The sequence below is a fragment of the Eleutherodactylus coqui genome, chromosome 5, assembly GCF_035609145.1.
Source record: "Eleutherodactylus coqui strain aEleCoq1 chromosome 5, aEleCoq1.hap1, whole genome shotgun sequence".
NCBI classification, from domain to species: domain Eukaryota; kingdom Metazoa; phylum Chordata; class Amphibia; order Anura; family Eleutherodactylidae; genus Eleutherodactylus; species Eleutherodactylus coqui.
In genome coordinates, this window is record NC_089841.1 from 40983690 (window position 1) to 40999225 (window position 15536).

General features: G+C 56.6%; 73 pseudogenes; all 73 read right to left on the reverse strand.

Moving 5' to 3' along the window:
• Positions 1-70: 70 nt before the first annotated feature.
• On the reverse strand, positions 71-189 carry LOC136629430 (5S ribosomal RNA; annotated as a pseudogene).
• Positions 190-269: 80 nt separating this feature from the next.
• LOC136629432 (5S ribosomal RNA) lies at positions 270-388 on the reverse strand (annotated as a pseudogene).
• Positions 389-468: 80 nt separating this feature from the next.
• Positions 469-587, reverse strand: LOC136629433 (5S ribosomal RNA; annotated as a pseudogene).
• Positions 588-667: 80 nt separating this feature from the next.
• On the reverse strand, positions 668-786 carry LOC136630412 (5S ribosomal RNA; annotated as a pseudogene).
• Positions 787-866: 80 nt separating this feature from the next.
• LOC136629934 (5S ribosomal RNA) lies at positions 867-985 on the reverse strand (annotated as a pseudogene).
• An 80-nt stretch (positions 986-1065) lies between these two features.
• On the reverse strand, positions 1066-1184 carry LOC136630414 (5S ribosomal RNA; annotated as a pseudogene).
• An 80-nt stretch (positions 1185-1264) lies between these two features.
• On the reverse strand, positions 1265-1383 carry LOC136629434 (5S ribosomal RNA; annotated as a pseudogene).
• Positions 1384-1463: 80 nt separating this feature from the next.
• Positions 1464-1582, reverse strand: LOC136629808 (5S ribosomal RNA; annotated as a pseudogene).
• Positions 1583-1662: 80 nt separating this feature from the next.
• On the reverse strand, positions 1663-1781 carry LOC136630300 (5S ribosomal RNA; annotated as a pseudogene).
• An 80-nt stretch (positions 1782-1861) lies between these two features.
• LOC136629435 (5S ribosomal RNA) lies at positions 1862-1980 on the reverse strand (annotated as a pseudogene).
• An 80-nt stretch (positions 1981-2060) lies between these two features.
• Positions 2061-2179, reverse strand: LOC136630415 (5S ribosomal RNA; annotated as a pseudogene).
• An 80-nt stretch (positions 2180-2259) lies between these two features.
• On the reverse strand, positions 2260-2378 carry LOC136630593 (5S ribosomal RNA; annotated as a pseudogene).
• An 80-nt stretch (positions 2379-2458) lies between these two features.
• On the reverse strand, positions 2459-2577 carry LOC136629436 (5S ribosomal RNA; annotated as a pseudogene).
• Positions 2578-2657: 80 nt separating this feature from the next.
• On the reverse strand, positions 2658-2776 carry LOC136629935 (5S ribosomal RNA; annotated as a pseudogene).
• Positions 2777-3056: 280 nt separating this feature from the next.
• On the reverse strand, positions 3057-3175 carry LOC136629437 (5S ribosomal RNA; annotated as a pseudogene).
• Positions 3176-3255: 80 nt separating this feature from the next.
• LOC136630254 (5S ribosomal RNA) lies at positions 3256-3374 on the reverse strand (annotated as a pseudogene).
• Positions 3375-3454: 80 nt separating this feature from the next.
• On the reverse strand, positions 3455-3573 carry LOC136630417 (5S ribosomal RNA; annotated as a pseudogene).
• Positions 3574-3653: 80 nt separating this feature from the next.
• LOC136630867 (5S ribosomal RNA) lies at positions 3654-3772 on the reverse strand (annotated as a pseudogene).
• A 279-nt stretch (positions 3773-4051) lies between these two features.
• LOC136630255 (5S ribosomal RNA) lies at positions 4052-4170 on the reverse strand (annotated as a pseudogene).
• Positions 4171-4250: 80 nt separating this feature from the next.
• On the reverse strand, positions 4251-4369 carry LOC136629788 (5S ribosomal RNA; annotated as a pseudogene).
• An 80-nt stretch (positions 4370-4449) lies between these two features.
• LOC136629438 (5S ribosomal RNA) lies at positions 4450-4568 on the reverse strand (annotated as a pseudogene).
• An 80-nt stretch (positions 4569-4648) lies between these two features.
• On the reverse strand, positions 4649-4767 carry LOC136629439 (5S ribosomal RNA; annotated as a pseudogene).
• Positions 4768-4847: 80 nt separating this feature from the next.
• Positions 4848-4966, reverse strand: LOC136629440 (5S ribosomal RNA; annotated as a pseudogene).
• Positions 4967-5046: 80 nt separating this feature from the next.
• Positions 5047-5165, reverse strand: LOC136630418 (5S ribosomal RNA; annotated as a pseudogene).
• Positions 5166-5245: 80 nt separating this feature from the next.
• LOC136629441 (5S ribosomal RNA) lies at positions 5246-5364 on the reverse strand (annotated as a pseudogene).
• Positions 5365-5444: 80 nt separating this feature from the next.
• Positions 5445-5563, reverse strand: LOC136629936 (5S ribosomal RNA; annotated as a pseudogene).
• Positions 5564-5643: 80 nt separating this feature from the next.
• On the reverse strand, positions 5644-5762 carry LOC136630606 (5S ribosomal RNA; annotated as a pseudogene).
• An 80-nt stretch (positions 5763-5842) lies between these two features.
• Positions 5843-5961, reverse strand: LOC136629443 (5S ribosomal RNA; annotated as a pseudogene).
• An 80-nt stretch (positions 5962-6041) lies between these two features.
• On the reverse strand, positions 6042-6160 carry LOC136630783 (5S ribosomal RNA; annotated as a pseudogene).
• A 79-nt stretch (positions 6161-6239) lies between these two features.
• Positions 6240-6358, reverse strand: LOC136630487 (5S ribosomal RNA; annotated as a pseudogene).
• Positions 6359-6438: 80 nt separating this feature from the next.
• On the reverse strand, positions 6439-6557 carry LOC136630868 (5S ribosomal RNA; annotated as a pseudogene).
• A 279-nt stretch (positions 6558-6836) lies between these two features.
• Positions 6837-6955, reverse strand: LOC136630256 (5S ribosomal RNA; annotated as a pseudogene).
• Positions 6956-7035: 80 nt separating this feature from the next.
• Positions 7036-7154, reverse strand: LOC136629852 (5S ribosomal RNA; annotated as a pseudogene).
• An 80-nt stretch (positions 7155-7234) lies between these two features.
• LOC136629444 (5S ribosomal RNA) lies at positions 7235-7353 on the reverse strand (annotated as a pseudogene).
• Positions 7354-7433: 80 nt separating this feature from the next.
• LOC136629445 (5S ribosomal RNA) lies at positions 7434-7552 on the reverse strand (annotated as a pseudogene).
• Positions 7553-7632: 80 nt separating this feature from the next.
• Positions 7633-7751, reverse strand: LOC136629446 (5S ribosomal RNA; annotated as a pseudogene).
• Positions 7752-7831: 80 nt separating this feature from the next.
• Positions 7832-7950, reverse strand: LOC136630419 (5S ribosomal RNA; annotated as a pseudogene).
• Positions 7951-8030: 80 nt separating this feature from the next.
• Positions 8031-8149, reverse strand: LOC136629447 (5S ribosomal RNA; annotated as a pseudogene).
• An 80-nt stretch (positions 8150-8229) lies between these two features.
• LOC136629938 (5S ribosomal RNA) lies at positions 8230-8348 on the reverse strand (annotated as a pseudogene).
• An 80-nt stretch (positions 8349-8428) lies between these two features.
• LOC136630607 (5S ribosomal RNA) lies at positions 8429-8547 on the reverse strand (annotated as a pseudogene).
• An 80-nt stretch (positions 8548-8627) lies between these two features.
• Positions 8628-8746, reverse strand: LOC136629448 (5S ribosomal RNA; annotated as a pseudogene).
• Positions 8747-8826: 80 nt separating this feature from the next.
• On the reverse strand, positions 8827-8945 carry LOC136630784 (5S ribosomal RNA; annotated as a pseudogene).
• An 80-nt stretch (positions 8946-9025) lies between these two features.
• On the reverse strand, positions 9026-9144 carry LOC136629449 (5S ribosomal RNA; annotated as a pseudogene).
• Positions 9145-9224: 80 nt separating this feature from the next.
• Positions 9225-9343, reverse strand: LOC136630420 (5S ribosomal RNA; annotated as a pseudogene).
• Positions 9344-9423: 80 nt separating this feature from the next.
• Positions 9424-9542, reverse strand: LOC136630505 (5S ribosomal RNA; annotated as a pseudogene).
• An 80-nt stretch (positions 9543-9622) lies between these two features.
• On the reverse strand, positions 9623-9741 carry LOC136629450 (5S ribosomal RNA; annotated as a pseudogene).
• Positions 9742-9821: 80 nt separating this feature from the next.
• LOC136630585 (5S ribosomal RNA) lies at positions 9822-9940 on the reverse strand (annotated as a pseudogene).
• An 80-nt stretch (positions 9941-10020) lies between these two features.
• Positions 10021-10139, reverse strand: LOC136629939 (5S ribosomal RNA; annotated as a pseudogene).
• An 80-nt stretch (positions 10140-10219) lies between these two features.
• LOC136630785 (5S ribosomal RNA) lies at positions 10220-10338 on the reverse strand (annotated as a pseudogene).
• Positions 10339-10418: 80 nt separating this feature from the next.
• Positions 10419-10537, reverse strand: LOC136629451 (5S ribosomal RNA; annotated as a pseudogene).
• An 80-nt stretch (positions 10538-10617) lies between these two features.
• On the reverse strand, positions 10618-10736 carry LOC136630876 (5S ribosomal RNA; annotated as a pseudogene).
• An 80-nt stretch (positions 10737-10816) lies between these two features.
• On the reverse strand, positions 10817-10935 carry LOC136629452 (5S ribosomal RNA; annotated as a pseudogene).
• Positions 10936-11015: 80 nt separating this feature from the next.
• On the reverse strand, positions 11016-11134 carry LOC136629456 (5S ribosomal RNA; annotated as a pseudogene).
• An 80-nt stretch (positions 11135-11214) lies between these two features.
• Positions 11215-11333, reverse strand: LOC136630778 (5S ribosomal RNA; annotated as a pseudogene).
• A 280-nt stretch (positions 11334-11613) lies between these two features.
• On the reverse strand, positions 11614-11732 carry LOC136629457 (5S ribosomal RNA; annotated as a pseudogene).
• An 80-nt stretch (positions 11733-11812) lies between these two features.
• On the reverse strand, positions 11813-11931 carry LOC136629458 (5S ribosomal RNA; annotated as a pseudogene).
• Positions 11932-12011: 80 nt separating this feature from the next.
• LOC136629459 (5S ribosomal RNA) lies at positions 12012-12130 on the reverse strand (annotated as a pseudogene).
• An 80-nt stretch (positions 12131-12210) lies between these two features.
• LOC136629460 (5S ribosomal RNA) lies at positions 12211-12329 on the reverse strand (annotated as a pseudogene).
• An 80-nt stretch (positions 12330-12409) lies between these two features.
• Positions 12410-12528, reverse strand: LOC136629461 (5S ribosomal RNA; annotated as a pseudogene).
• An 80-nt stretch (positions 12529-12608) lies between these two features.
• On the reverse strand, positions 12609-12727 carry LOC136629462 (5S ribosomal RNA; annotated as a pseudogene).
• An 80-nt stretch (positions 12728-12807) lies between these two features.
• Positions 12808-12926, reverse strand: LOC136629463 (5S ribosomal RNA; annotated as a pseudogene).
• Positions 12927-13205: 279 nt separating this feature from the next.
• LOC136629464 (5S ribosomal RNA) lies at positions 13206-13324 on the reverse strand (annotated as a pseudogene).
• An 80-nt stretch (positions 13325-13404) lies between these two features.
• LOC136629465 (5S ribosomal RNA) lies at positions 13405-13523 on the reverse strand (annotated as a pseudogene).
• An 80-nt stretch (positions 13524-13603) lies between these two features.
• LOC136629467 (5S ribosomal RNA) lies at positions 13604-13722 on the reverse strand (annotated as a pseudogene).
• An 80-nt stretch (positions 13723-13802) lies between these two features.
• LOC136629468 (5S ribosomal RNA) lies at positions 13803-13921 on the reverse strand (annotated as a pseudogene).
• An 80-nt stretch (positions 13922-14001) lies between these two features.
• On the reverse strand, positions 14002-14120 carry LOC136629469 (5S ribosomal RNA; annotated as a pseudogene).
• Positions 14121-14200: 80 nt separating this feature from the next.
• LOC136629470 (5S ribosomal RNA) lies at positions 14201-14319 on the reverse strand (annotated as a pseudogene).
• An 80-nt stretch (positions 14320-14399) lies between these two features.
• On the reverse strand, positions 14400-14518 carry LOC136629471 (5S ribosomal RNA; annotated as a pseudogene).
• Positions 14519-14598: 80 nt separating this feature from the next.
• On the reverse strand, positions 14599-14717 carry LOC136630421 (5S ribosomal RNA; annotated as a pseudogene).
• An 80-nt stretch (positions 14718-14797) lies between these two features.
• On the reverse strand, positions 14798-14916 carry LOC136629472 (5S ribosomal RNA; annotated as a pseudogene).
• Positions 14917-14996: 80 nt separating this feature from the next.
• Positions 14997-15115, reverse strand: LOC136629940 (5S ribosomal RNA; annotated as a pseudogene).
• Positions 15116-15195: 80 nt separating this feature from the next.
• Positions 15196-15314, reverse strand: LOC136630582 (5S ribosomal RNA; annotated as a pseudogene).
• Positions 15315-15394: 80 nt separating this feature from the next.
• LOC136630222 (5S ribosomal RNA) lies at positions 15395-15513 on the reverse strand (annotated as a pseudogene).
• Between the last annotated feature and the right edge of the window lie 23 nt (positions 15514-15536).

Sequence of the window (15536 nt, forward strand, 5' to 3'; positions counted from 1 at the left end):
CCTTTCCTATGGGCTTTCTGCAGTGCGAACGCACCTCCGAAAAGGAAAGAAACCTACTCACGGCCTTAAAAGTCAACGGGACCTGGGATTCCCAGCCGGTCACCCATACTGGTACTTGCCAGGCCTCAAGCTGGCTGGCGGCCGCGATCTGACGAGAGCAGGCACATTCAGCTTAGAATGCCCGTTGACAGCTCCTCCTCCTTTCCTATGGGCTTTCTGCAGTGCGAACGCACCTCCGAAAAGGAAAGAAACCTACTCACGGCCTTAAAAGTCAACGGGACCTGGGATTCCCAGCCGGTCACCCATACTGGTACTTGCCAGGCCTCAAGCTGGCTGGCGGCCGCGATCTGACGAGAGCAGGCACATTCAGCTTAGAATGCCCGTTGACAGCTCCTCCTCCTTTCCTATGGGCTTTCTGCAGTGCGAACGCACCTCCGAAAAGGAAAGAAACCTACTCACGGCCTTAAAAGTCAACGGGACCTGGGATTCCCAGCCGGTCACCCATACTGGTACTTGCCAGGCCTCAAGCTGGCTGGCGGCCGCGATCTGACGAGAGCAGGCACATTCAGCTTAGAATGCCCGTTGACAGCTCCTCCTCCTTTCCTATGGGCTTTCTGCAGTGTGAACGCACCTCCGAAAAGGAAAGAAACCTACTCACGGCCTTAAAAGTCAACGGGACCTGGGATTCCCAGCCGGTCACCCATACTGGTACTTGCCAGGCCTCAAGCGGGCTGGCGGCCGCGATCTGACGAGAGCAGGCACATTCAGCTTAGAATGCCCGTTGACAGCTCCTCCTCCTTTCCTATGGGCTTTCTGCAGTGCGAACGCACCTCCGAAAAGGAAAGAAACCTACTCACGGCCTTAAAAGTCAACGGGACCTGGGATTCCCAGCCGGTCACCCATACTGGTACTTGCCAGGCCTCAAGCTGGCTGGCGGCCGCGATCCGACGAGAGCAGGCACATTCAGCTTAGAATGCCCGTTGACAGCTCCTCCTCCTTTCCTATGGGCTTTCTGCAGTGCGAACGCACCTCCGAAAAGGAAAGAAACCTACTCACGGCCTTAAAAGTCAACGGGACCTGGGATTCCCAGCCGGTCACCCATACTGGTACTTGCCAGGCCTCAAGCGGGCTGGCGGCCGCGATCTGACGAGAGCAGGCACATTCAGCTTAGAATGCCCGTTGACTGCTCCTCCTCCTTTCCTATGGGCTTTCTGCAGTGCGAACGCACCTCCGAAAAGGAAAGAAACCTACTCACGGCCTTAAAAGTCAACGGGACCTGGGATTCCCAGCCGGTCACCCATACTGGTACTTGCCAGGCCTCAAGCTGGCTGGCGGCCGCGATCTGACGAGAGCAGGCACATTCAGCTTAGAATGCCCGTTGACAGCTCCTCCTCCTTTCCTATGGGCTTTCTGCAGTGCGAACGCACCTCCGAAAAGGAAAGAAACCTACTCACGGCCTTAAAAGTCAACGGGACCTGGGATTCCCAACCGGTCACCCATACTGGTACTTGCCAGGCCTCAAGCTGGCTGGCGGCCGCGATCTGACGAGAGCAGGCACATTCAGCTTAGAATGCCCGTTGACAGTTCCTCCTCCTTTCCTATGGGCTTTCTGCAGTGCGAACGCACCTCCGAAAAGGAAAGAAACCTACTCACGGCCTTAAAAGTCAATGGGACCTGGGATTCCCAGCCGGTCACCCATACTGGTACTTGCCAGGCCTCAAGCTGGCTGGCGGCCGCGATCTGACGAGAGCAGGCACATTCAGCTTAGAATGCCCGTTGACAGCTCCTCCTCCTTTCCTATGGGCTTTCTGCAGTGCGAATGCACCTCCGAAAAGGAAAGAAACCTACTCACGGCCTTAAAAGTCAACGGGACCTGGGATTCCCAGCCGGTCACCCATACTGGTACTTGCCAGGCCTCAAGCTGGCTGGCGGCCGCGATCTGACGAGAGCAGGCACATTCAGCTTAGAATGCCCGTTGACAGCTCCTCCTCCTTTCCTATGGGCTTTCTGCAGTGCGAACGCACCTCCGAAAAGGAAAGAAACCTACTCACGGCCTTAAAAGTCAACGGGACCTGGGATTCCCAGCCGGTCACCCATACTGGTACTTGCCAGGCCTCAAGCGGGCTGGCGGCCGCGATCTGACGAGAGCAGGCACATTCAGCTTAGAATGCCCGTTGACAGCTCCTCCTCCTTTCCTATGGGCTTTCTGCAGTGCGAACGCACCTCCGAAAAGGAAAGAAACCTACTCACGGCCTTAAAAGTCAACGGGACCTGGGATTCCCAGCCGGTCACCCATACTGGTACTTGCCAGGCCTCAAGCTGGCTGGCGGACGCGATCTGACGAGAGCAGGCACATTCAGCTTAGAATGCCCGTTGACAGCTCCTCCTCCTTTCCTATGGGCTTTCTGCAGTGCGAACGCACCTCCGAAAAGGAAAGAAACCTACTCACGGCCTTAAAAGTCAACGGGACCTGGGATTCCCAGCCGGTCACCCATACTGGTACTTGCCAGGCCTCAAGCTGGCTGGCGGCCGCGATCTGACGAGAGCAGGCACATTCAGCTTAGAATGCCCGTTGACAGCTCCTCCTCCTTTCCTATGGGCTTTCTGCAGTGCGAACGCACCTCCGAAAAGGAAAGAAACCTACTCACGGCCTTAAAAGTCAACGGGACCTGGGATTCCCAGCCGGTCACCCATACTGGTACTTGCCAGGCCTCAAGCTGGCTGGCGGCCGCGATCCGACGAGAGCAGGCACATTCAGCTTAGAATGCCCGTTGACAGCTCCTCCTCCTTTCCTATGGGCTTTCTGCAGTGCGAACGCACCTCCGACAAAGGAAAGAAACCTACTCACGGCCTTAAAAGTCAACGGGACCTGGGATTCCCAGCCGGTCACGAATACTGGTACTTGCCAGGCCTCAAGCTGGCTGGCGGCCGCGATCTGACGAGAGCAGGCACATTCAGCTTAGAATGCCCGTTGACAGTTCCTCCTCCTTTCCTATGGGCTTTCTGCAGTGCGAACGCACCTCCGAAAAGGAAAGAAACCTACTCACGGCCTTAAAAGTCAACGGGACCTGGGATTCCCAGCCGGTCACCCATACTGGTACTTGCCAGGCCTCAAGCTGGCTGGCGGCCGCGATCTGACGAGAGCAGGCACATTCAGCTTAGAATGCCCGTTGACAGCTCCTCCTCCTTTCCTATGGGCTTTCTGCAGTGCGAACGCACCTCCGAAAAGGAAAGAAACCTACTCACGGCCTTAAAAGTCAACGGGACCTGGGATTCCCAGCCGGTCACCCATACTGGTACTTGCCAGGCCTCAAGCTGGCTGGCGGCCGCAATCTGACGAGAGCAGGCACATTCAGCTTAGAATGCCCGTTGACAGCTCCTCCTCCTTTCCTATGGGCTTTCTGCAGTGCGAACGCACCTCCGAAAAGGAAAGAAACCTACTCACGGCCTTAAAAGTCAACGGGACCTGGGATTCCCAGCCGGTCACCCATACTGGTACTTGCCAGGCCTCAAGCGGGCTGGCGGCCGCGATCTGACGAGAGCAGGCACATTCAGCTTAGAATGCCCGTTGACAGCTCCTCCTCCTTTCCTATGGGCTTTCTGCAGTGCGAACGCACCTCCGAAAAGGAAAGAAACCTACTCACGGCCTTAAAAGTCAACGGGAACTGGGATTCCCAGCCGGTCACCCATACTGGTACTTGCCAGGCCTCAAGCTGGCTGGCGGCCGCGATCTGACGAGAGCAGGCACATTCAGCTTAGAATGCCCATTGACAGCTCCTCCTCCTTTCCTATGGGCTTTCTGCAGTGCGAACGCACCTCCGAAAAGGAAAGAAACCTACTCACGGACTTAAAAGTCAACGGGACCTGGGATTCCCAGCCGGTCACGAATACTGGTACTTGCCAGGCCTCAAGCTGGCTGGCGGCCGCGATCTGACGAGAGCAGGCACATTCAGCTTAGAAAGCCCGTTGACAGCTCCTCCTCCTTTCCTATGGGCTTTCTGCAGTGCGAACGCACCTCCGAAAAGGAAAGAAACCTACTCACGGCCTTAAAAGTCAACGGGACCTGGGATTCCCAGCCGGTCACCCATACTGGTACTTGCCAGGCCTCAAGCTGGCTGGCGGCCGCAATCTGACGAGAGCAGGCACATTCAGCTTAGAATGCCCGTTGACAGCTCCTCCTCCTTTCCTATGGGCTTTCTGCAGTGCGAACGCACCTCCGAAACGAAAAGAAACCTACTCACGGCCTTAAAAGTCAACGGGACCTGGGATTCCCATCCGGTCACCCATACTGGTACTTGCCAGGCCTCAAGCTGGCTGGCGGCCGCGATCTGACGAGAGCAGGCACATTCAGCTTAGAATGCCCGTTGACAGCTCCTCCTCCTTTCCTATGGGCTTTCTGCAGTGCGAACGCACCTCCGAAACGGAAAGAAACCTACTCACGGCCTTAAAAGTCAACGGGACCTGGGATTCCCAGCCGGTCACCCATACTGGTACTTGCCAGGCCTCAAGCTGGCTGGCGGCCGCGATCTGACGAGAGCAGGCACATTCAGCTTAGAATGCCCGTTGACAGCTCCTCCTCCTTTCCTATGGGCTTTCTGCAGTGCGAACGCACCTCCGAAAAGGAAAGAAACCTACTCACGGCCTTAAAAGTCAACGGGACCTGGGATTCCCAGCCGGTCACCCATACTGGTACTTGCCAGGCCTCAAGCTGGCTGGCGGCCGCGATCTGACGAGAGCAGGCACATTCAGCTTAGAATGCCCGTTGACAGCTCCTCCTCCTTTCCTATGGGCTTTCTGCAGTGCGAACGCACCTCCGAAAAGGAAAGAAACCTACTCACGGCCTTAAAAGTCAACGGGACCTGGGATTCCCAGCCGGTCACCCATACTGGTACTTGCCAGGCCTCAAGCTGGCTGGCGGCCGCGATCTGACGAGAGCAGGCACATTCAGCTTAGAATGCCCGTTGACAGCTCCTCCTCCTTTCCTATGGGCTTTCTGCAGTGCGAACGCACCTCCGAAAAGGAAAGAAACCTACTCACGGCCTTAAAAGTCAACGGGACCTGGGATTCCCAGCCGGTCACCCATACTGGTACTTGCCAGGCCTCAAGCGGGCTGGCGGCCGCGATCTGACGAGAGCAGGCACATTCAGCTTAGAATGCCCGTTGACAGCTCCTCCTCCTTTCCTATGGGCTTTCTGCAGTGCGAACGCACCTCCGAAAAGGAAAGAAACCTACTCACGGCCTTAAAAGTCAACGGGACCTGGGATTCCCAGCCGGTCACCCATACTGGTACTTGCCAGGCCTCAAGCTGGCTGGCGGCCGCGATCTGACGAGAGCAGGCACATTCAGCTTAGAATGCCCGTTGACAGCTCCTCCTCCTTTCCTATGGGCTTTCTGCAGTGCGAACGCACCTCCGAAAAGGAAAGAAACCTACTCACGGCCTTAAAAGTCAACGGGACCTGGGATTCCCAGCCGGTCACCCATACTGGTACTTGCCAGGCCTCAAGCTGGCTGGCGGCCGCGATCCGACGAGAGCAGGCACATTCAGCTTAGAATGCCCGTTGACAGCTCCTCCTCCTTTCCTATGGGCTTTCTGCAGTGCGAACGCACCTCCGAAAAGGAAAGAAACCTACTCACGGCCTTAAAAGTCAACGGGACCTGGGATTCCCAGCCGGTCACCCATACTGGTACTTGCCAGGCCTCAAGCGGGCTGGCGGCCGCGATCTAACGAGAGCAGGCACATTCAGCTTAGAATGCCCGTTGACAGCTCCTCCTCCTTTCCTATGGGCTTTCTACAGTGCGAACGCACCTCCGAAAAGGAAAGAAACCTACTCACGGCCTTAAAAGTCAACGGGACCTGGGATTCCCAGCCGGTCACCCATACTGGTACTTGCCAGGCCTCAAGCTGGCTGGCGGCCGCGATCTGACGAGAGCAGGCACATTCAGCTTAGAATGCCCGTTGACAGCTCCTCCTCCTTTCCTATGGGCTTTCTGCAGTGCGAACGCACCTCCGAAAAGGAAAGAAACCTACTCACGGCCTTAAAAGTCAACGGGACCTGGGATTACCAACCGGTCACCCATACTGGTACTTGCCAGGCCTCAAGCTGGCTGGCGGCCGCGATCTGACGAGAGCAGGCACATTCAGCTTAGAATGCCCGTTGACAGTTCCTCCTCCTTTCCTATGGGCTTTCTGCAGTGCGAACGCACCTCCGAAAAGGAAAGAACCTACTCACGGCCTTAAAAGTCAACGGGACCTGGGATTCCCAGCCGGTCACCCATACTGGTACTTGCCAGGCCTCAAGCTGGCTGGCGGCCGCGATCTGACGAGAGCAGTCACATTCAGCTTAGAATGCCCGTTGACAGCTCCTCCTCCTTTCCTATGGGCTTTCTGCAGTGCGAACGCACCTCCGAAAAGGAAAGAAACCTACTCACGGCCTTAAAAGTCAACGGGAACTGGGATTCCCAGCCGGTCACCCATACTGGTACTTGCCAGGCCTCAAGCTGGCTGGCGGCCGCGATCTGACGAGAGCAGGCACATTCAGCTTAGAATGCCCATTGACAGCTCCTCCTCCTTTCCTATGGGCTTTCTGCAGTGCGAACGCACCTCCGAAAAGGAAAGAAACCTACTCACGGACTTAAAAGTCAACGGGACCTGGGATTCCCAGCCGGTCACGAATACTGGTACTTGCCAGACCTCAAGCTGGCTGGCGGCCGCGATCTGACGAGAGCAGGCACATTCAGCTTAGAATGCCCGTTGACAGCTCCTCCTCCTTTCCTATGGGCTTTCTGCAGTGCGAACGCACCTCCGAAAAGGAAAGAAACCTACTCACGGCCTTAAAAGTCAACGGGACCTGGGATTCCCAGCCGGTCACCCATACTGGTACTTGCCAGGCCTCAAGCTGGCTGGCGGCCGCAATCTGACGAGAGCAGGCACATTCAGCTTAGAATGCCCGTTGACAGCTCCTCCTCCTTTCCTATGGGCTTTCTGCAGTGCGAACGCACCTCCGAAACGAAAAGAAACCTACTCACGGCCTTAAATGTCAACGGGACCTGGGATTCCCATCCGGTCACCCATACTGGTACTTGCCAGGCCTCAAGCTGGCTGGCGGCCGCGATCTGACGAGAGCAGGCACATTCAGCTTAGAATGCCCGTTGACAGCTCCTCCTCCTTTCCTATGGGCTTTCTGCAGTGCGAACGCACCTCCGAAACGGAAAGAAACCTACTCACGGCCTTAAAAGTCAACGGGACCTGGGATTCCCAGCCGGTCACCCATACTGGTACTTGCCAGGCCTCAAGCTGGCTGGCGGCCGCGATCTGACGAGAGCAGGCACATTCAGCTTAGAATGCCCGTTGACAGCTCCTCCTCCTTTCCTATGGGCTTTCTGCAGTGCGAACGCACCTCCGAAAAGGAAAGAAACCTACTCACGGCCTTAAAAGTCAACGGGACCTGGGATTCCCAGCCGGTCACCCATACTGGTACTTGCCAGGCCTCAAGCTGGCTGGCGGCCGCGATCTGACGAGAGCAGGCACATTCAGCTTAGAATGCCCGTTGACAGCTCCTCCTCCTTTCCTATGGGCTTTCTGCAGTGCGAACGCACCTCCGAAAAGGAAAGAAACCTACTCACGGCCTTAAAAGTCAACGGGACCTGGGATTCCCAGCCGGTCACCCATACTGGTACTTGCCAGGCCTCAAGCTGGCTGGCGGCCGCGATCTGACGAGAGCAGGCACATTCAGCTTAGAATGCCCGTTGACAGCTCCTCCTCCTTTCCTATGGGCTTTCTGCAGTGCGAACGCACCTCCGAAAAGGAAAGAAACCTACTCACGGCCTTAAAAGTCAACGGGACCTGGGATTCCCAGCCGGTCACCCATACTGGTACTTGCCAGGCCTCAAGCGGGCTGGCGGCCGCGATCTGACGAGAGCAGGCACATTCAGCTTAGAATGCCCGTTGACAGCTCCTCCTCCTTTCCTATGGGCTTTCTGCAGTGCGAACGCACCTCCGAAAAGGAAAGAAACCTACTCACGGCCTTAAAAGTCAACGGGACCTGGGATTCCCAGCCGGTCACCCATACTGGTACTTGCCAGGCCTCAAGCTGGCTGGCGGCCGCGATCTGACGAGAGCAGGCACATTCAGCTTAGAATGCCCGTTGACAGCTCCTCCTCCTTTCCTATGGGCTTTCTGCAGTGCGAACGCACCTCCGAAAAGGAAAGAAACCTACTCACGGCCTTAAAAGTCAACGGGACCTGGGATTCCCAGCCGGTCACCCATACTGGTACTTGCCAGGCCTCAAGCTGGCTGGCGGCCGCGATCCGACGAGAGCAGGCACATTCAGCTTAGAATGCCCGTTGACAGCTCCTCCTCCTTTCCTATGGGCTTTCTGCAGTGCGAACGCACCTCCGAAAAGGAAAGAAACCTACTCACGGCCTTAAAAGTCAACGGGACCTGGGATTCCCAGCCGGTCACCCATACTGGTACTTGCCAGGCCTCAAGCGGGCTGGCGGCCGCGATCTAACGAGAGCAGGCACATTCAGCTTAGAATGCCCGTTGACAGCTCCTCCTCCTTTCCTATGGGCTTTCTGCAGTGCGAACGCACCTCCGAAAAGGAAAGAAACCTACTCACGGCCTTAAAAGTCAACGGGACCTGGGATTCCCAGCCGGTCACCCATACTGGTACTTGCCAGGCCTCAAGCTGGCTGGCGGCCGCGATCTGACGAGAGCAGGCACATTCAGCTTAGAATGCCCGTTGACAGCTCCTCCTCCTTTCCTATGGGCTTTCTGCAGTGCGAACGCACCTCCGAAAAGGAAAGAAACCTACTCACGGCCTTAAAAGTCAACGGGACCTGGGATTACCAACCGGTCACCCATACTGGTACTTGCCAGGCCTCAAGCTGGCTGGCGGCCGCGATCTGACGAGAGCAGGCACATTCAGCTTAGAATGCCCGTTGACAGTTCCTCCTCCTTTCCTATGGGCTTTCTGCAGTGCGAACGCACCTCCGAAAAGGAAAGAAACCTACTCACGGCCTTAAAAGTCAACGGGACCTGGGATTCCCAGCCGGTCACCCATACTGGTACTTGCCAGGCCTCAAGCTGGCTGGCGGCCGCGATCTGACGAGAGCAGGCACATTCAGCTTAGAATGCCCGTTGACAGCTCCTCCTCCTTTCCTATGGGCTTTCTGCAGTGCGAACGCACCTCCGAAAAGGAAAGAAACCTACTCACGGCCTTAAAAGTCAACGGGACCTGGGATTCCCAGCCGGTCACCCATACTGGTACTTGCCAGGCCTCAAGCGGGCTGGCGGCCGCGATCTGACGAGAGCAGGCACATTCAGCTTAGAATGCCCGTTGACAGCTCCTCCTCCTTTCCTATGGGCTTTCTGCAGTGCGAACGCACCTCCGAAAAGGAAAGAAACCTACTCACGGCCTTAAAAGTCAACGGGACCTGGGATTCCCAGCCGGTCACCCATACTGGTACTTGCCAGGCCTCAAGCTGGCTGGCGGCCGCTATCTGACGAGAGCAGGCACATTCAGCTTAGAATGCCCGTTGACAGCTCCTCCTCCTTTCCTATGGGCTTTCTGCAGTGCGAACGCACCTCCGAAAAGGAAAGAAACCTACTCACGGCCTTAAAAGTCAACGGGACCTGGGATTCCCAGCCGGTCACCCATACTGGTACTTGCCAGGCCTCAAGCTGGCTGGCGGCCGCGATCTGACGAGAGCAGGCACATTCAGCTTAGAATGCCCGTTGACAGCTCCTCCTCCTTTCCTATGGGCTTTCTGCAGTGCGAACGCACCTCCGAAAAGGAAAGAAACCTACTCACGGCCTTAAAAGTCAACGGGACCTGGGATTCCCAGCCGGTCACCCATACTGGTACTTGCCAGGCCTCAAGCTGGCTGGCGGCCGCGATCCGACGAGAGCAGGCACATTCAGCTTAGAATGCCCGTTGGCAGCTCCTCCTACTTTCCTATGGGCTTTCTGCAGTGCGAACGCACCTCCGAAAAGGAAAGAAACCTAATCATGGCCTTAAAAGTCAACGGGACCTGGGATTCCCAGCCGGTCACCCATACTGGTACTTGCCAGGCCTCAAGCTGGCTGGCGGCCGCGATCCGACGAGAGCAGGCACATTCAGCTTAGAATGCCCGTTGACAGCTCCTCCTCCTTTCCTATGGGCTTTCTGCAGTGCGAACGCACCTCCGAAAAGGAAAGAAACCTACTCACGGCCTTAAAAGTCAACGGGACCTGGGATTACCAACCGGTCACCCATACTGGTACTTGCCAGGCCTCAAGCTGGCTGGCGGCCGCGATCTGACGAGAGCAGGCACATTCAGCTTAGAATGCCCGTTGACAGTTCCTCCTCCTTTCCTATGGGCTTTCTGCAGTGCGAACGCACCTCCGAAAAGGAAAGAAACCTACTCACGGCCTTAAAAGTCAACGGGACCTGGGATTCCCAGCCGGTCACCCATACTGGTACTTGCCAGGCCTCAAGCTGGCTGGCGGCCGCGATCTGACGAGAGCAGGCACATTCAGCTTAGAATGCCCGTTGACAGCTCCTCCTCCTTTCCTATGGGCTTTCTGCAGTGCGAACGCACCTCCGAAAAGGAAAGAAACCTACTCACGGCCTTAAAAGTCAACGGGACCTGGGATTCCCAGCCGGTCACCCATACTGCTACTTGCCAGGCCTCAAGCGGGCTGGCGGCCGCGATCTGACGAGAGCAGGCACATTCAGCTTAGAATGCCCGTTGACAGCTCCTCCTCCTTTCCTATGGGCTTTCTGCAGTGCGAACGCACCTCCGAAAAGGAAAGAAACCTACTCACGGCCTTAAAAGTCAACGGGACCTGGGATTCCCAGCCGGTCACCCATACTGGTACTTGCCAGGCCTCAAGCTGGCTGGCGGCCGCGATCTGACGAGAGCAGGCACATTCAGCTTAGAATGCCCGTTGACAGCTCCTCCTCCTTTCCTATGGGCTTTCTGCAGTGCGAACGCACCTCCGAAAAGGAAAGAAACCTACTCACGGCCTTAAAAGTCAACGGGACCTGGGATTCCCAGCCGGTCACCCATACTGGTACTTGCCAGGCCTCAAGCTGGCTGGCGGCCGCGATCTGACGAGAGCAGGCACATTCAGCTTAGAATGCCCGTTGACAGCTCCTCCTCCTTTCCTATGGGCTTTCTGCAGTGCGAACGCACCTCCGAAAAGGAAAGAAACCTACTCACGGCCTTAAAAGTCAACGGGACCTGGGATTCCCAGCCGGTCACCCATACTGGTACTTGCCAGGCCTCAAGCTGGCTGGCGGCCGCGATCCGACGAGAGCAGGCACATTCAGCTTAGAATGCCTGTTGACAGCTCCTCCTCCTTTCCTATGGGCTTTCTGCAGTGCGAACCCACCTCCGACAAAGGAAAGAAACCTACTCACGGCCTTAAAAGTCAACGGGACCTGGGATTCCCAGCCGGTCACGAATACTGGTACTTGCCAGGCCTCAAGCTGGCTGGCGGCCGCGATCTGACGAGAGCAGGCACATTCAGCTTAGAATGCCCGTTGACAGTTCCTCCTCCTTTCCTATGGGCTTTCTGCAGTGCGAACGCACCTCCGAAAAGGAAAGAAACCTACTCACGGCCTTAAAAGTCAACGGGACCTGGGATTCCCAGCCGGTCACCCATACTGGTACTTGCCAGGCCTCAAGCTGGCTGGCGGCCGCGATCTGACGAGAGCAGGCACATTCAGCTTAGAATGCCCGTTGACAGCTCCTCCTCCTTTCCTATGGGCTTTCTGCAGTGCGAACGCACCTCCGAAAAGGAAAGAAACCTACTCACGGCCTTAAAAGTCAACGGGACCTGGGATTCCCAGCCGGTCACCCATACTGGTACTTGCCAGGCCTCAAGCTGGCTGGCGGCCGCGATCTGACGAGAGCAGGCACATTCAGCTTAGAATGCCCGTTGACAGCTCCTCCTCCTTTCCTATGGGCTTTCTGCAGTGCGAACGCACCTCCGAAAAGGAAAGAAACCTACTCACGGCCTTAAAAGTCAACGGGACCTGGGATTCCCAGCCGGTCACCCATACTGGTACTTGCCAGGCCTCAAGCTGGCTGGCGGCCGCGATCTGACGAGAGCAGGCACATTCAGCTTAGAATGCCCGTTGACAGCTCCTCCTCCTTTCCTATGGGCTTTCTGCAGTGCGAACGCACCTCCGAAAAGGAAAGAAACCTACTCACGGCCTTAAAAGTCAACGGGACCTGGGATTCCCAGCCGGTCACCCATACTGGTACTTGCCAGGCCTCAAGCTGGCTGGCGGCCGCGATCTGACGAGAGCAGGCACATTCAGCTTAGAATGCCCGTTGACAGCTCCTCCTCCTTTCCTATGGGCTTTCTGCAGTGCGAACGCACCTCCGAAACGGAAAGAAACCTACTCACGGCCTTAAAAGTCAACGGGACCTGGGATTCCCAGCCGGTCACCCATACTGGTACTTGCCAGGCCTCAAGCTGGCTGGCGGCCGCGATCTGACGAGAGCAGGCACATTCAGCTTAGAATGCCCGTTGACAGCTCCTCCTCCTTTCCTATGGGCTTTCTGCAGTGCGAACGCACCTCCGAAAAGGAAAGAAACCTACTCACGGCCTTAAAAGTCAACGGGACCTGGGATTCCCAGCCGGTCACCCATACTGGTACTTGCCAGGCCTCAAGCTGGCTGGCGGCCGCGATCTGACGAGAGCAGGCACATTCAGCTTAGAATGCCCGTTGACAGCTCCTCCTCCTTTCCTATGGGCTTTCTGCAGTGCGAACGCACCTCCGAAAAGGAAAGAAACCTACTCACGGCCTTAAAAGTCAACGGGACCTGGGATTCCCAGCCGGTCACCCATACTGGTACTTGCCAGGCCTCAAGCTGGCTGGCGGCCGCGATCTGACGAGAGCAGGCACATTCAGCTTAGAATGCCCGTTGACAGCTCCTCCTCCTTTCCTATGGGCTTTCTGCAGTGCGAACGCACCTCCGAAAAGGAAAGAAACCTACTCACGGCCTTAAAAGTCAACGGGACCTGGGATTCCCAGCCGGTCACGAATACTGGTACTTGCCAGGCCTCAAGCTGGCTGGCGGCCGCGATCTGACGAGAGCAGGCACATTCAGCTTAGAATGCCCGTTGACAGTTCCTCCTCCTTTCCTATGGGCTTTCTGCAGTGCGAACGCACCTCCGAAAAGGAAAGAAACCTACTCACGGCCTTAAAAGTCAACGGGACCTGGGATTCCCAGCCGGTCACCCATACTGGTACTTGCCAGGCCTCAAGCTGGCTGGCGGCCGCGATCTGACGAGAGCAGGCACATTCAGCTTAGAATGCCCGTTGACAGCTCCTCCTCCTTTCCTATGGGCTTTCTGCAGTGCGAACGCACCTCCGAAAAGGAAAGAAACCTACTCACGGCCTTAAAAGTCAACGGGACCTGGGATTCCCAGCCGGTCACCCATACTGGTACTTGCCAGGCCTCAAGCTGGCTGGCGGCCGCGATCTGACGAGAGCAGGCACATTCAGCTTAGAATGCCCGTTGACAGCTCCTCCTCCTTTCCTATGGGCTTTCTGCAGTGCGAACGCACCTCCGAAAAGGAAAGAAACCTACTCACGGCCTTAAAAGTCAACGGGACCTGGGATTCCCAGCCGGTCACCCATACTGGTACTTGCCAGGCCTCAAGCTGGCTGGCGGCCGCGATCTGACGAGAGCAGGCACATTCAGCTTAGAATGCCCGTTGACAGCTCCTCCTCCTTTCCTATGGGCTTTCTGCAGTGCGAACGCACCTCCGAAAAGGAAAGAAACCTACTCACGGCCTTAAAAGTCAACGGGACCTGGGATTCCCAGCCGGTCACCCATACTGGTACTTGCCAGGCCTCAAGCTGGCTGGCGGCCGCGATCTGACGAGAGCAGGCACATTCAGCTTAGAATGCCCGTTGACAGCTCCTCCTCCTTTCCTATGGGCTTTCTGCAGTGCGAACGCACCTCCGAAACGGAAAGAAACCTACTCACGGCCTTAAAAGTCAACGGGACCTGGGATTCCCAGCCGGTCACCCATACTGGTACTTGCCAGGCCTCAAGCTGGCTGGCGGCCGCGATCTGACGAGAGCAGGCACATTCAGCTTAGAATGCCCGTTGACAGCTCCTCCTCCTTTCCTATGGGCTTTCTGCAGTGCGAACGCACCTCCGAAAAGGAAAGAAACCTACTCACGGCCTTAAAAGTCAACGGGACCTGGGATTCCCAGCCGGTCACCCATACTGGTACTTGCCAGGCCTCAAGCTGGCTGGCGGCCGCGATCTGACGAGAGCAGGCACATTCAGCTTAGAATGCCCGTTGACAGCTCCTCCTCCTTTCCTATGGGCTTTCTGCAGTGCGAACGCACCTCCGAAAAGGAAAGAAACCTACTCACGGCCTTAAAAGTCAACGGGACCTGGGATTCCCAGCCGGTCACCCATACTGGTACTTGCCAGGCCTCAAGCTGGCTGGCGGCCGCGATCTGACGAGAGCAGGCACATTCAGCTTAGAATGCCCGTTGACAGCTCCTCCTCCTTTCCTATGGGCTTTCTGCAGTGCGAACGCACCTCCGAAAAGGAAAGAAACCTACTCACGGCCTTAAAAGTCAACGGGACCTGGGATTCCCAGCCGGTCACCCATACTGGTACTTGCCAGGCCTCAAGCGGGCTGGCGGCCGCGATCTGACGAGAGCAGGCACATTCAGCTTAGAATGCCCGTTGACAGCTCCTCCTCCTTTCCTATGGGCTTTCTGCAGTGCGAACGCACCTCCGAAAAGGAAAGAAACCTACTCACGGCCTTAAAAGTCAACGGGACCTGGGATTCCCAGCCGGTCACCCATACTGGTACTTGCCAGGCCTCAAGCTGGCTGGCGGCCGCGATCTGACGAGAGCAGGCACATTCAGCTTAGAATGCCCGTTGACAGCTCCTCCTCCTTTCCTATGGGCTTTCTGCAGTGCGAACGCACCTACGAAAAGGAAAGAAACCTACTCACGGCCTTAAAAGTCAACGGGACCTGGGATTCCCAGCCGGTCACCCATACTGGTACTTGCCAGGCCTCAAGCTGGCTGGCGGCCGCGATCCGACGAGAGCAGGCACATTCAGCTTAGAATGCCCGTTGACAGCTCCTCCTCCTTTCCTATGGGCTTTCTGCAGTGCGAACGCACCTCCGAAAAGGAAAGAAACCTACTCACGGCCTTAAAAGTCAACGGGACCTGGGATTCCCAGCCGGTCACCCATACTGGTACTTGCCAGGCCTCAAGCGGGCTGGTGGCCGCGATCTAACGAGAGCAGGCACATTCAGCTTAGAATGCCCGTTGACAGCTCCTCCTCCTTTCCTATGGGCTTTCTGCAGTGCGAACGCACCTCCGAAAAGGAAAGAAACCTACTCACGGCCTTAAAAGTCAACGGGACCTGGGATTCCCAGCCGGTCACCCATACTGGTACTTGCCAGGCCTCAAGCTGGCTGGCGGCCACGATCTGACGAGAGCAGGCACATTCAGCTTAGAATGCCCGTTGACAGCTCCTCCTCCTTTCCTATGGG